The sequence below is a fragment of the Quercus robur genome, chromosome 11 (assembly GCF_932294415.1).
Source record: "Quercus robur chromosome 11, dhQueRobu3.1, whole genome shotgun sequence".
Taxonomy (NCBI): Eukaryota; Viridiplantae; Streptophyta; class Magnoliopsida; order Fagales; family Fagaceae; genus Quercus; species Quercus robur.
This window is the reverse complement of record NC_065544.1, coordinates 44,136,323-44,151,186: the sequence shown is the minus strand read 5'-3', so window position 1 is coordinate 44,151,186 and position 14,864 is coordinate 44,136,323. Positions and strand designations below refer to the sequence as shown.

At 38.7% G+C, this 14,864-nt stretch overlaps 1 long non-coding RNA gene across 2 annotated transcripts; it reads right to left on the bottom strand.

Moving 5' to 3' along the window:
- Nucleotides 1–11,133: 11,133 nt before the first annotated feature.
- Nucleotides 11,134–13,723, bottom strand: LOC126707434 (uncharacterized). 2 transcript variants are annotated; one of them, XR_007648954.1, is made up of 3 exons: nucleotides 13,491–13,723; nucleotides 12,040–12,206; nucleotides 11,134–11,615 (listed from the first exon to the last, which is right to left on the bottom strand). It is a non-coding gene; the product is annotated as an uncharacterized LOC126707434 (long non-coding RNA). The 2 variants fall into 2 exon arrangements; XR_007648955.1 differs by lacking the exon at nucleotides 13,491–13,723 and adding an exon at nucleotides 12,484–13,188.
- Nucleotides 13,724–14,864: the final 1,141 nt, after the last annotated feature.

Below are 14,864 nucleotides of genomic sequence, written 5' to 3'. Positions count from 1 at the left end.
AATAAAAAATAAAATAAAATAAATAAAAACTATCCTCCTGTGATCAACTAGTAGCCTATTATTATCCTAGTGGTGAGTTGAATCAATGATAATGTTCTAAAAGAACCTTTCATTGACATTGAGCTAAGCTAATTCCCTAGTTTATGAGTAAAAATTAGTTTTATTTAATAAACATATAAGAATATAAACATATGACATATCATTTGTTCTTGTGAGGAATTTTCACAATTCGCTCCAATATCAATGGGTTTGGTCTACGATCGAATGCTATAAAAGATTTGTGTCCCCTCATCCTTCACTAATTGGTTGTTGGATGGATCAGTAAGGCACATGGTCCAACAAGTGATATCAGAGCCCAGTCATAGGTTCAAGTCTGTTAAATATTAGCATAGAGATGTGTTATATCATGTTGTGTATGCTAGAGTAGATGCGGAAGAGGAAGCATAGAGGAGGAACACTGAGAACACGAGGGTTACGTGGTTCAGCCTTACGGCCTACATCCACGGAGGAATCCCTTAAGTGCTACATCTTTATTCTATGAGAGTGTAGTACAATAACCTCCTGTGTTACAATGAACCCTAACATGAGTATATATAGGCGACTAAACCCTAGACTACTAGTACAAGCAGGAATGGGCTGGGTACATAATTATTTATTTTGACACCTAATATCATTTACTCTTGTTTTGTTCTTGTGTTTTTAATAAGAAAGAAACTTTCTCTTCCCCATAATAAAAATTCAAATAAATGATAAAATTAAAATAGGAATTTGAGAGAATTTTTAATACTCAAAATTGAAGGTAATAATGGGCAGGTTTTGTTCAAATCAGAGATGGATTTAGGACCACTTCTTCTAATTCCATCAAGCTTTTGCAACCGAAGTGAATGCCACAAAGACATCATAACGAAGATTATGGTTTTGGGCAGTGTACATTTGCAAACAGTGTGTGTAATAAACACTATCCATTGAAGATTTAGCTGAAAACTTATACTTCTAAAATGCATACCATTTTATCTTACTTTGCATATAAAATTCTGGTGTATGGTATTTGTATCAATGACCTCATCTCGATTTTATCAAAAAGAAGAAAAAATACCTCATCTCTGATTTTTACTCTTTACTTCAATCATAACTCTAGCTATTGATAGGGTTTAAATTTTAAATATATATTTTATGATAATAGAGACTGTAAATGAAAGGTTAATATTCATTCTTTTAAGATATACCATAGAGATGTGTTATATCATGTTGTGTATGCTAGAGTAGATGCGGAAGAGGAAGCATAGAGGAGGAACACTGAGAACACGAGGGTTACGTGGTTCAGCCTTACAGCCTACATCCACGGAGGAATCCCTTAAGTGCTACATCTTTATTCTATGAGAGTGTAGTACAATAACCTCCTGTGTTACAATGAACCCTAACATGAGTATATATAGGCGACTAAACCCTAGACTACTAGTACAAGCAGGAATGGGCTTGGGCCTATTACATTGGGCTAATATGTCTAATGTAAGGTTGAATTTATTCAACCATCTAATTGGCTTTATTCCATGCCAAATTTGCTTGTAATTCAGCATTTAGTAACCCTGTATTTAGGTGGGATTGTTGTAAGGGTAGTGAGTGAGATAGTGTGAAGATTGCTCAAGAGTGTGCAAGAAAACAGAGAGTCGCGGCTGGGACTCGCGGCTGGACTCGCGGCTTCAACCCGCCAAAAGATGCACACGTGCCAAGCATGCTGGAAGATGAACAGTCATGCTAGCTGGAGCACTACAGGACAAAACAGGACAACTGGCCATACGGTTAACTCGCGACTGGAACTCGCGACTTAGTCAAGCCGCGAGGTCAAGCCGCGAGCCACCCCTGTTTTGGAAAAACCTGACGTTTCGCATTCCACTCCTCTTCAGTATAAATACCCTTTTAACCCACGATTGAAAGAGAGCTTCCAGAGAGAATTTTGAGAGAGAAACCCTAAAGAAAAACCAGATTGTTTTACCCACAATCTCTACCTTAGAGTCTCATCAAAATCCCTCACTCTCTTCCTCTCCATTGTCAAATCCTTGAGAGGCCATTATACCAAACCTGGTTCTCACCATTATCATCTCTGTGAGACAGTCGTTTGGAGTTCTGGGAAGCAGTTAGGAAGGAGCCAATATTCATTGGTTGATGCTACGGTGAAGTAGCGGAATCCGGAAAGCTAGAAAAGAAAAAGGTTCGACGCAACCTCGTTAGAGCAAGAAGCTTGGAGGGCTTAGGTGCATTGGGTAGATTAGGCTTGGAGGGTCTATTGCTGTCCTTGTATCCCAACTGTATTTTCTAGTGGATTGATTACCGCTTGGAGGGCGGCGGAGAGGTTTTTCGCCGAGGTCTTCGGTTTCCTCTTCGATAACATATCTGGTGTTATCGCTGTGTTTGCATCTTCCTTCCTCTCTATCTCTGCCTTTTCATTATCTGCTGTGGTTTATTTTGTTGTGGCTTAGATAGTTGTTTAATCAATACCATGTTATAGCATATGTTAAGTTTCCGCACACTAGTTGTTTAACATATTGCGTGTGTTGATTAATTTGGTATTTGGGGGTCTAAACGTTCAAAAGTGTTTTTGTACACGTTATTGAACTTTCATTTGGTATCAGAGCGGGTACACATCTGTTTGGTTTTATTACCATTGTGTGATCCTTGACTCCCTTTCTTTTGAGATGGATAGGTCTCAATCCCTTAATGCACCTCCATATTTTGATGGAAGTAACTATGCATTTTGGAAGGTTCGTATGAGAGCCTTTTTATGCTCTATTGATGAATCCGTATGGGATGCTGTTGAGATGGGTTGGACCAAACCTGAAGCAGCCAAATCCACATGGGATAAGGCAACACTTACTGCATCTAATGCTAACAGTAAAGCACTAAATGCTATTTTCTGTGGTGTATCTCCAGATGAATTTCACAGGATTTCTCACATTACTATTGCAAAAGATGCATGGGAGATTCTGGAAACAACTTATGAAGGCACGAAGAAGGTGAAAGATACCAAGTTACAAATGCTGACCACTCGGTTTGAGGAGCTCAAGATGAGTGAGGATGAGTCTTTCGACTCATTCTATGGGAAGTTAAATGAAGTGGTTGTCAGCAAGTTTAACTTGGGGGAGAAGATGGAGGATTCTAAGATTGTAAGGAAGATCCTTCGATCATTGCCGGAAAGTTTCCATGCTAAGGTGACAGCCATTGAAGAGAGCAAGGATCTTGATGACATCAAGGTTCAGGAGCTGGTTGGTTCTCTACAAACCTATGAGATGACTCTGCCAAATCAACGGAAGAGTAAATCCCTTGCTCTAAAGACCACTAATGAGAAGGTGGAAGATCAAGGCACATCGGGAGAAGATATGGTGGACAAGGATGTAGCCTATCTTGTTAAAAATTTCAAGAAGTTTTTGAAATTCAAAAACAATGGAAAATTTGATGATAAGAGAAATTTCCAAAATTCTGGAAGGGAGAAGAGGGATTTCAAAAGAAAAGATGGAAAAGAATCCCAATCCACACAAGGTGTTGTTTGCTTTGAATGCAACGGACATGGACACTTCAAGAAGGAATGTCCTAATTATTTGAAGTCGAAAGGCAAGGTGTATGCCACGACCTTGAGTGATTCAGACTCGTCCGACTCAGAATCTGAAGAGAGCTGTGATGGAGAAGGGAACTACTCAGCTTTCATGACTATTGCTCATGTTGAGTCTTCGGATGAATTGAATTTGCTTGTTCAAGACCTTGGAGAACATAGTGAGGATGACTCACTAGGAATTGTTGAAGAATCGGAAGCTGAAGAAGAAGAATGCACTGCAACTCTTCAAGAAAATTACAACTCACTTTTGGAGAAATCTGGTGAATACACAAGGGTAGCCAAGGCTGCTGTGAGAAAGATGAAGAAGGCTGAGGAGGACTACAAAAGTCTCCTAATCCGGTATAGGGAGGCCAAATGCGAGATTGAAACTCTTAATGGTGAGCTGTCCGAAGCCTACACTAAAGTGAGATTCCTTGAGAATGAGGTTGTTCAAGCAAATGCAAAAATAGAGAGGGTCACCACCAAGAAGCTTGATGATGTTATATCATCTCAAAAGAGCTTCTCAGACAAATCCGGACTGGGATATACCGGAGGAAGTAGCTCAACTGGAAATGTCACTAAAGAAGTGAAGTTTGTGAAGTCCAAAGATCCAGTTGTAGCTGACTCTACTAGTGTGAACCTCGAGGTGGAGGAGAAGAAGAATGTGGTGGACCAACGGATGCTGAATCATCATAATCAGTATGTGGGCAGGTCTGAGTCTCGTGCCAAGTCACGTCCTCGACCACAAAGAGGTTCTAGAGGAATGTATGTGTGCCATTACTGTGGACTTCAAGGGCACACTCGACCAAATTGCCAAAAGCTGAGAGTAAAGAACAGTGCTACTCCTCAAAGGTCAGGAGGACCAAGAGTTGATAGGAGAACGTGGGCAGGGGATCAACCTAGAGAGCAAAACGGAGATTCCGGAATGATGAACGTGATGAAGATGATTGGTGCATTCACCAACTGCTTGGAAAGCTTCTCACGAAGGTTTGAAAGCCCTAACTCCCGTACCCAATCCTCTAAGGAAATCACCCCAAACGCAAGTGTCGTGTGGGTGAAAAGGGGTACTCATGCATAAGCATTACAACATGTCCATGCATTAATACTTCCTATGCTTTGTGACTATGGTTGTTTGATATGCTTGTTGTTTTTGATTTTGTGCTTTTACCCTTGATTTTTCGTATTTGATTGTGTTTTTGAAATGGGTTTGTGGTTCGGTCTCTGCTCTTTGTTCTTGCTTAGCTTGTGGATTCTGTTGTTATAGGTTGTGTTAATGATAGTCATTGTCCTATTGCTCTTGTGCTTAGCTAAGTATTCCTTTCATTTCAATCTGAACTTTGAGCTGTTGAGATGTTACTATTGGTTCTGTTTGAGGTTGTGAGTTTTCCTTTGCAAGATGTGCATGTCTTAGATTGATAATCTGTGGGAAGACTCTGTTAGGTTCAATATATTGTTTGTTTGTCATATCATTTTTTTAAAAATCTGCCTCAATGTCCTTCATCTGCCTTCAGGATAGCTTCACCATGTTGTTCATGTGTTTCCTATCCTAGGCTTGGTTTATCCATATGTTTGAACTAAATTGCTTGCTGTTCAAATGTTTGAAGTTCACTTGTTTGATTGATATCTCTCTCTGTTAAATACATGGTACTGACTGGTTATGCACATATATTGTTATATGTTGTTGTGGCCTTTTCTGATTGTTCACAGATGGCTCCTTCACCCCAGAAGAAGAAATCTACTGCTAAAAGGGCTGACAAAAGACTTAAGATGGATCCTAGATTGTTTAGGTCAGTTCATCATTTTGAGAGATACAAGGATAACTTCTTGAATGCAGGAATCATTCAAGAGAGATTTGTGGATTTGGACGATCTAAGGCAAACTTTTATTCCCAGTTGTTTTGAAGGAAGAGGATGGGACAAACTTTTGAGTGATTTCCCTTTGGTGTGTGAACCCCTGATTAGAGAATTTTATTCAAATGCTGTGATAAAAGAGAATGAGTTAAATTGCTGGGTTAGAGGGAAAGAATTCATTTTGGATGCACATGTCATAGATGATGTACTAGGGCTAGAGGGTTTGGATGATGAGGAGTTTATCAATTTCAAGGATAGGAGTGTCTCTATTGAAACAGTTCAACAGAGGATAGGTGGGCAGAGAGAAGGGAAGTGTTTGAATACCACTGCCTTTCCAGTGGACATGAGGGTTTTAACCATAATCATGATGTTTAATCTTTATCCTATTAAGAAGTTGACCACAATCAATTGTGCTAGAGCAATTTTTCTGATGGATCTCAAAGAGAAGAACTTCATAGATATAAGCTCCCACATCTTTGACATCATTGTGGATGAGACAAGAACAACATCTAGACCAAAACTGATCTTTCCCAGTCTCCTAATGAGGATATTTCGAAGGAAGGGTGTTCAAATTCCTCAAGACATAAGTCACATGTCCACACCCTCTGCAATCAACAAACTTACCTGCAAAAGGATCAGTGTTAGGCTTCCAGGAGAAGAAGATGAAGGTGATGAAGGAGAGGAAGTCCCAATGGAGACTGATGCAGAGGCAGCAGGGCATGCATCCACCTCAACACCAAGGAGGAGTGGCAAGAGGTCCAGAGCTTCAACTTCTGCAGATGCACCTCCAGATGCTTTCCAGATCATTCTGGAAAGGCTTGATGGGATCAGGGCAGTCCAGACTGAGCATTCTGACAGGATGAGAGCCATGCAAGACCAGATTGATGTCTTGGCTGCTACACTTGACAGCTTCACAACTCAGCATGACCAGTGACCCTTTGGCCATTCCATGTCAAAAAGGGGGAGAAAGTTCATTGATAATTGAAGCAGAAAAGCAGCTCTTGAGGGGGAGTAATTTGTTGAGGGGGAGTAATTAGTGTTTTTATGGTTTTTATGTTTTTAATACACTAGGTTTTGGTGTATAACTGTTTCTAACTCTTTTCATATACTCTTGGATAAACTTTTATATATGTTTGATGATGTTATTCAGGTATTTGTTAGTTTGTACCCATATGCTTTTGTAAGCTTTGAGGGTTTATGTTTTATGCATAGTTTGTAGGCCTTGTGGTTTGTACCATGCTTAAGTGCAGCCTTTATGCTATGTGTAATCAGTATTTTAAATCTAAATGTTCTGCATTGTGGTTTATGTACTGTCACTCTTGTGCCCTTGTAGGATTGTTCCTAGATGCATATGCCTTGTGTGCTATGCATTGGTTGAGTGTTGTACATACAAGTGTCTTGCCTTGTGCTTGTTAACTTGTATGTCCTTGTGTTCATTCCAAGTGTGAATGAACACTGTGATCACTACCTTGTGGTGTTCACTTGGTTGATCAAGCCATGGTTTGTTCTTTAACTCCATCTTATGCTTGATCTTATATTGCCTGTTTCATATGCATTTATAATTTTCTGCTTACAATGATCATGGTGTATTGTTGTGTTTCAGGAGTTTATGTTCATATGATTCAAGTGCTTCACAGCTTCTAGAATTAGGTGTGAGTGAGTTTTGATCAACTGTTCCCAACTCACATGTTAAGTCTAGAGTCTGTTTTAGGGTTTTGTCACGGAATAGCCAAAGGGGGAGATTGTAAGGTTGAATTTATTCAACCATCTAATTGGCTTTATTCCGTGCCAAATTTGCTTGTAATTCAGCATTTAGTAACCCTGTATTTAGGTGGGATTGTTGTAAGGGTAGTGAGTGAGATAGTGTGAAGATTGCTCAAGAGTGTGCAAGAAAACAGAGAGTCGCGGCTGGGACTCGCGGCTGGACTCGCGGCTTCAACCCGCCAGAAGATGCACACGTGCCAAGCATGCTGGAAGATGAACAGTCATGCTAGCTGGAGCACTACAGGACAAAACAGGACAACTGGCCATACGGTTAACTCGCGACTGGAACTCGCGACTTAGTCAAGCCGCGAGGTCAAGCCGCGAGCCACCCCTGTTTTGGAAAAACCTGACGTTTCGCATTCCACTCCTCTTCAGTATAAATACCCTTTTAACCCACGATTGAAAGAGAGCTTCCAGAGAGAATTTTGAGAGAGAAACCCTAAAGAAAAACCAGATTGTTTTACCCACAATCTCTACCTTAGAGTCTCATCAAAATCCCTCACTCTCTTCCTCTCCATTGTCAAATCCTTGAGAGGCCATTATACCAAACCTGGTTCTCACCATTATCATCTCTGTGAGACAGTCGTTTGGAGTTCTGGGAAGCAGTTAGGAAGGAGCCAATATTCATTGGTTGATGCTACGGTGAAGTAGCGGAATCCGGAAAGCTAGAAAAGAAAAAGGTTCGGCGCAACCTCGTTGGAGCAAGAAGCTTGGAGGGCTTAGGTGCATTGGGTAGATTAGGCTTGGAGGGTCTATTGCTGTCCTTGTATCCCAACTGTATTTTCTAGTGGATTGATTACCGCTTGGAGGGCGGCGGAGAGGTTTTTCGCCGAGGTCTTCGGTTTCCTCTTCGATAACATATCTGGTGTTATCGCTGTGTTTGCATCTTCCTTCCTCTCTATCTCTGCCTTTTCATTATCTGCTGTGATTTATTTTGTTGTGGCTTAGATAGTTGTTTAATCAATACCATGTTATAGCATATGTTAAGTTTCCGCACACTAGTTGTTTAACATATTGCGTGTGTTGATTAATTTGGTATTTGGGGGTCTAAACGTTCAAAAGTGTTTTTGTACACGTTATTGAACTTTCATCTAATATATATCTCTAACACCCTCCCTCAAACTCAAGGCGGAAGCTCGATGAAGGCTTGAGGTTGGATAAGCATGAGAAGATCACTTGGAGATGCCTTGAAGAATGCCTTTGAAGAAACCACAATGAAGAATGTGCCAAATGTCCAATTTCGGAGTTTCAAATGAAGAAACGGAGGCCAAAATCGGAATCTACGCGAAAAACTAAGCAAGATAAGCCCTTTTGGAAATTTTGACTTTTGGTCAAAAGTCAATGCAAAAGTCAAAGTCAAAGTCAACTGGTCAGAGTCAAAGTCAACAGTCAAAGTGCTCACGGGTCAGATCCGGGTGGTCCGGGTCGGGTCGGTCCGGGTCAACGACGTGGTGCTGACGAGACGACATTGCTGACGTGGCTGGTGACGTGTCGCTGACGTGGACGAGCTTGCGTGGCTGCTGACGTGGAGTGATGACGTCATCGGATGACGTCAGTAGCAGTTTTCCGGCGAGTGGAAGGCGCGTGACGGCATTGCCGGCGCGTGGGGGAGAAGCCAGAAACTTGAGAGGCACGTGGCGGCCCGTGTAAGCTCGGTTGATGCCCAGAATTTCAGGTTCTCTAGATCGATGGACGAGGAGGCCGTCATGGCGGCGCGTGTACCAAGAGCACAATCCGGAAGTCAGAATCTGAGGCGGCGCGTGGATATTTTCCGAAGACAACTGAGGCGCGTGGCGGCGCGTGGCAGGGCTTCGGGTGACCGGATTTCTAGGTTTTCCTCACGGGAGGCCGAGGAGCACGCCTATGGTGTCGGTTTCGACTGGCGAAGTCTTGATGTGCACAGATCTGAAAAGTTAAGTCACGGCTTTGCTTAAGTTTGTGGATCTTGGACACAGCACTGCGCTACGGTGGCTGCGAGATCACGTGGATTCTAGATCCAGCAGAGAAACATGTGTGACTTCAGATGGTGGTATGCACGTGAGAATCTTCTTTGCTTGCTAGAGATGTTTTGTTTGATGCCAAGAACGAAGTTTGGCTCTGATACCATGTTAAATATTAGCATAGAGATGTGTTATATCATGTTGTGTATGCTAGAGTAGATGCGGAAGAGGAAGCATAGAGGAGGAACACTGAGAACACGAGGGTTACGTGTTTCAGCCTTACGGCCTACATCCACGGAGGAATCCCTTAAGTGCTACATCTTTATTCTATGAGAGTGTAGTACAATAACCTCCTGTGTTACAATGAACCCTAACATGAGTATATATAGGCGACTAAACCCTAGACTACTAGTACAAGCAGGAATGGGCTTGGGCCTATTACATTGGGCTAATATGTCTAATATATATCTCTAACAAAGTCGTTGGAGCCGCATTGTGAGGGGGGGATTGTAAGGGATTTTCACAATTCGCTCTAATACCAATGGGCTTGGTCTGCGATCGAATGCTATAAAAGATTTGTGCCCCCTCATCCTTCACCAATTGGTCGTTGGATGGATCAGTAAAGCACACGGTTCGACAGTTCTGTTGTAGCACATTGGCAATTCTCTAGTAATTAAGAATCCGGATTCAAATCCCGACAGCGGGAATTTTTTTTTTTTTTTTTGGTTTTTCTCTTTTTCTTCTCTAAATTATATAACGGGCCTATCACAGGAAGCCCATCATAGCAATACACTGATAACAAATACTTGGAATTTGAATTTCTGTTCTGCTCAAAGACAGAAACACAAAGCCCAAAGACTTCCTTCATAACCAAACACCACCCCAATATTTCACTCTCTTGCAACTTGTAACTTGTTTATCCCAATCTTTCTCTCTTTAACTTCATCTTTATTAGTACCATCTAGTTCGACTTAGAGGCAATAGTTTAATCAAGAAGAAAAAAAAAAGTATAATCTGATGGCACATGGTTTGATGGTATAATGAGCTTTGATAAATTGTCCCTGGCCTAACATATGGAATTTCAGTATCTTTTGGGAAGTAGAGTAGGGACTTCATTTACTTGAACTAATTGGCTTACATTAAAAATAAATAAATTTATAGGTGTAGTAAGATGAATAGTAATCAATCACTTACATTAAATAAAATTTAAAAAAATATTTTTCAAAAAAAAAAAAACTATTGGTGTCTTTGTACGATAATTAGTAATCTTATCATCGAGGGGTGTCATAGATATCAAATCCTATTGTATCTATAAAATAAATAGACAAAATGAGTTGGAGTGGAGACAAAGTGTGAATTCAATATCTACTTTTTTTTATACTATATACCATAAATTGTCATTTGTCTCAAAAGTTTTAATAAAAAAAAAAAAAATTGGTTAGAAAAGAAAAAATGTTATTTTCATCATTGAACCATTATTATTCTAACAAGCTTGGTCTTTCTAGTATTGTATCTTCTTGCTATATTGTCACTGCCATAGGCTAACTGGGTTATTCAACCTTGATTGATGCAGGTTGGCTTGGGATTGCTTCTTTGCCTACTTGGATCCAATGTCGTTGTCCAGACAGTGAGGTAAACTCTACTTTCAATGAGATTTGTTCCCTTTCGAGCTTAGTTACTGCTTAAAGAGAATCATAATTTTTGTTCAAGCCTAGTGTCTTTTTTACTTGTTCATTCTATTCAGTGGTCTGGGGTGGTTGATGAGACAATGTGGAAAAAATATAGCAGCTAGTGGGGTTTACCATTGGCTTCTCATATGGTTAGAGGCAAATTTGGTTAAGACACGGTAGTGATAGAATACCTGCATCCAATCAGCAATTCTACTAGTCCTAGTCAACCAGATGTCCAGAACTAGTTTTTCTGATAGCAGAGTGATTTAAGTTAAGAAACAAAGATGCTCTTAACTTTTCAACATTTTGAAACACAGAAGTCATGAAACTGTAAACGTAAACAAATTTAACCAATCACTTTTAAGAAATTTACTATTTTAATCCTCGATCTTCAGAACAATATACAATATTTATTTCCTCCTTTTCAAACTCTCACTCTTCTTCTTACTTCTTCAGAACAATATACAATATTTATTTGGTCCTTTTCAAACTCTCACTCTTCTTCTTTTCCTCTGCCGCATACATAGCTCTGAGGTTGTCGAATCTGAAATCACAGGATTTTCCTGTTTCTGGCACCACCTTGACTGATATTACTTTCTCTGCTCTTTCTGCATGTTCAGCATTGTTTTGTACTGCTGTTTTACATTTTGAAAAAGTATTTGGAGAGATATAAGGCACTCCACTCCATTCAGTCAGGTGCGATCCTCTGAACCCTCATTTATAGATTTATATATCGGCAGCGGAATGGCCGACTTTTGTGTGAATTCTTGAACACAGTTCTTGTGCATCAAGACTTCTAGACGGCCTAAAAAGATTACATACACACAAGTTTTAGAGAATACTTTTCTACAGCTGCCAGCAAAAGTATTTTAAGCAAAATATTGCTTATATTATATATAATCATGAACCATATACATGTAACAATGACAAACAATGAGATAGCAGTTTGCAATATTATAAAAAACCATAAACGGCAATTCTACAGGAATACACATTAATGGATCAAATTGATATAAGATCTAAAAAGATTAGATGTTTTTCAACACAACGTTATACCAATGTTAACTTCAAAAAGTTTATTTTGTTATTTTTCAAAAGTCTACCCCTGTTTATCAAAAAAAAAAGTCCACCCTAAACTATAGGTTTAAAGTGAAACTTGCCCTAAATTTTATTTAATTGATACTTATCACATTAGCAGGAAAAAAAACCAAAAAAGCTAAAAAACTTACCAACTTATTTATTATTTATTTTCCCAAAATCTCCCATTCTCAAAAGAAAGGCAGCACTAGTATATTTTCTCCATCTCTTCCTTTTGGCTCGCTGTCTTGCTCTTTGAAGGTGCCTCAGACCTGTTTGCCAAGTGCATGGACACTCCCTTGGTGGAGCTAGCATATTGCTGAAACGTTTTAAATTTAAAACGAGGGTCACTAAAATATAAATTAAAGGCCAATACTTGTTCCACATAGTGTGTGCAATAAACACTTCCCCAAACAAAAAATATGTTAAGATACACTCATATTCCAACTCACAGAAACTAGATAAAAGATCCTTTTTTTTAAAAAAGGTTAAATCATACTCGAACAAAACACACACTTCACAATTTCAGAAATCCAAACCAATATAATACTCAAGAACAAACAAATTTGAAAGAAAGATAATGCATGAAAACTTACAAGTTGGCTCAATTTGATGGAAAACACTATATAGCAGGTGGTTTGGCTAAACTTGGCTTAAATAGGAAAGGGTTAATGGGGTTAAGGCAACAACTTTGAAGAGTTAAGACTTAAGACCCCTTTTTCATGTCATATGTAGAGTGAGGAGTGTATGAGGCTTGTCCGGTTTTATAGAGGGAGCAAATGCAAGATGGGCCACTTATTGAAGAGGGCCAAAGTTTAAACTAAAACAATAATTAAGTTCTTGATGTCTTGGACTCACAACAAGTCTTCTAGAAAGTAAAAAATGTTCTCAAAGGAAATGAATATTGTCGTCAAAAAGAGTAGGAGAATGAAGTAAAATTCATTTCGAAGTAAAAAGTGAAGAGTGAAGAGAACCAACATAGAAATGAATAAAGCAATGATTACAAAAGACGCAAATAGTTGCCTATATATGCATCATGGAGTCTTCAGTCTCGGACCCATTTACACGTTTTCTGACTGTAAATAACAAATTAGCAAGCACATCACTCAAAGCTTGTTTTGCCATATATAACAAGCTTATCATTTCTTGTTTGTACATTTGCTATCGAGCGGTTCACTGGTCTTTATCCTCTACAGGGAGAGAAGGGTTTGTATTATAACAGAAAAAGGAAAATTTGGGTGAGTGAAGAATACTCTGATGTTTAACCCAAATTTCACAATGTCTTTTCACCCAAAATTCACAAATAGGAATTGGGTTCACTCAAAAATTTATTAAAAAAAAAAAAAAAAAGTGCTTATGTAGATACAAAAACAATAATTTTAACATGTATAAGAAAGAAACAGAGTATATTAGAGACCATATGCAAAAAAGCCAAGAATGCCATCGACAAAGCCAACTTGAACGAACTTTGATTCTGGGATATTTGATTAATTCAAAGTTCAAAACAACAAACAATATTCCAAAAACATTTCACAAGAAGCACAGTTTTTAGCCTTTCAAAAAAAAAAAAAAAAAAACCATTTATACAGATATTCATGAATACCAGTGTTGAAGAGTCAAGAGAGAGAGTTTGAGTGTGTACAGGACGCCACGCCACTGCTGCCAACTTTCCGATGATCATCGTGCAGTGACGCCTCCTCAGCATAGTCGTACGATCTGCTTCTCGCGTATTTGATATTTGCTTTCTGACTGTATTTTACTCTGTAATCTGTATTTTGTGATATTGGTTCCAAGTTAGAGGATCTGGTAATTCAGCAAAAAAAAAAAAATAGAGGGTCTGGTCTGGTATTGTGGGTGAGTCATGAGTGGGTACGTGACTGTGTAGTCTGTGTGCATTGGGTCAGTGGGTTTAGCCGCTTAGGTGTAATTTTGAATTATAATTAATAGTAAATTGTAAATTACATTTTATCGTTTGAGTTGTTTAGATTTTATATTTTAAAATTTTAAAATTTAGATTTTACTTCATAAAATTTGGTGGCGTTTAGATTTTACATCCTAATGTTTCATAATTTATATTTTACACCCTAAATTTTAGGAGTTTGTGAATTTCAATCCATAAAATTTGGGGCTATTTGAATTTTACGTCGTAAAATTTCAGAATTTATGCGGGTAAAATCCAAATACCTAGAAACTTTAAGGATTAAATCCAAATTTTAAAACATCAAAGTGTAAAATCCAAGCACCCCAAACTTCAAGGGATAAAATCCAAATTCTGAAACTTCGACATGTAAAATTTAAACATACTCAAACTTTAGGGTCTATTTTACAAATTTACCCTTGATATAATGTTAAAAGGGGTTTAGTAGCATGCAAGTATTTCAAAGTGCAAATGTCTTTGTTTTTGTTTTGTAATCTTGGCGGTACTGTAGCTTGCAGTGTGGACAATTACTATCCACATGTGCATTGGGATCATTTTTTTTTTTTCTCTCTCTTTTACATGCCTACTGTATTTTTTTTTTTTAATGAAAAGTAGTTCATTTTATTCAGATAAGGATAAAAACATTATATCTTGAAACATTAAGTGCTCAATGATACATAGAGTTTCTTCTATCCAAGAACTAGACTGTAATAGGTTTTTAGTATCAAGAACTAAACTCTAATAGGTTTCTAGCATCAAGAACTAAACTCTGACAAGCATATTGAACTAGACCATGTGCAGCTTTGTTACCATCCCATGAAACAAAAGAATATTTGCAATCACTAAACCATTAAGCATGTAACAAAAACCTTGAGATAATGTTAGAGATGCTTGATAGAGGAGTGGTTGAACCAAGCAGGGAGTGAAAAACCACCTATGAATCACATTCAAAAATTGTAGTTCTAATACCCATCTCCCAAGCAAACTGCATTCCTTCCTCCATGGCCTTGGCTTTAGTTAGAACATAGGTGAGTTTCATCTTTTAGTTTAGTTGAATAT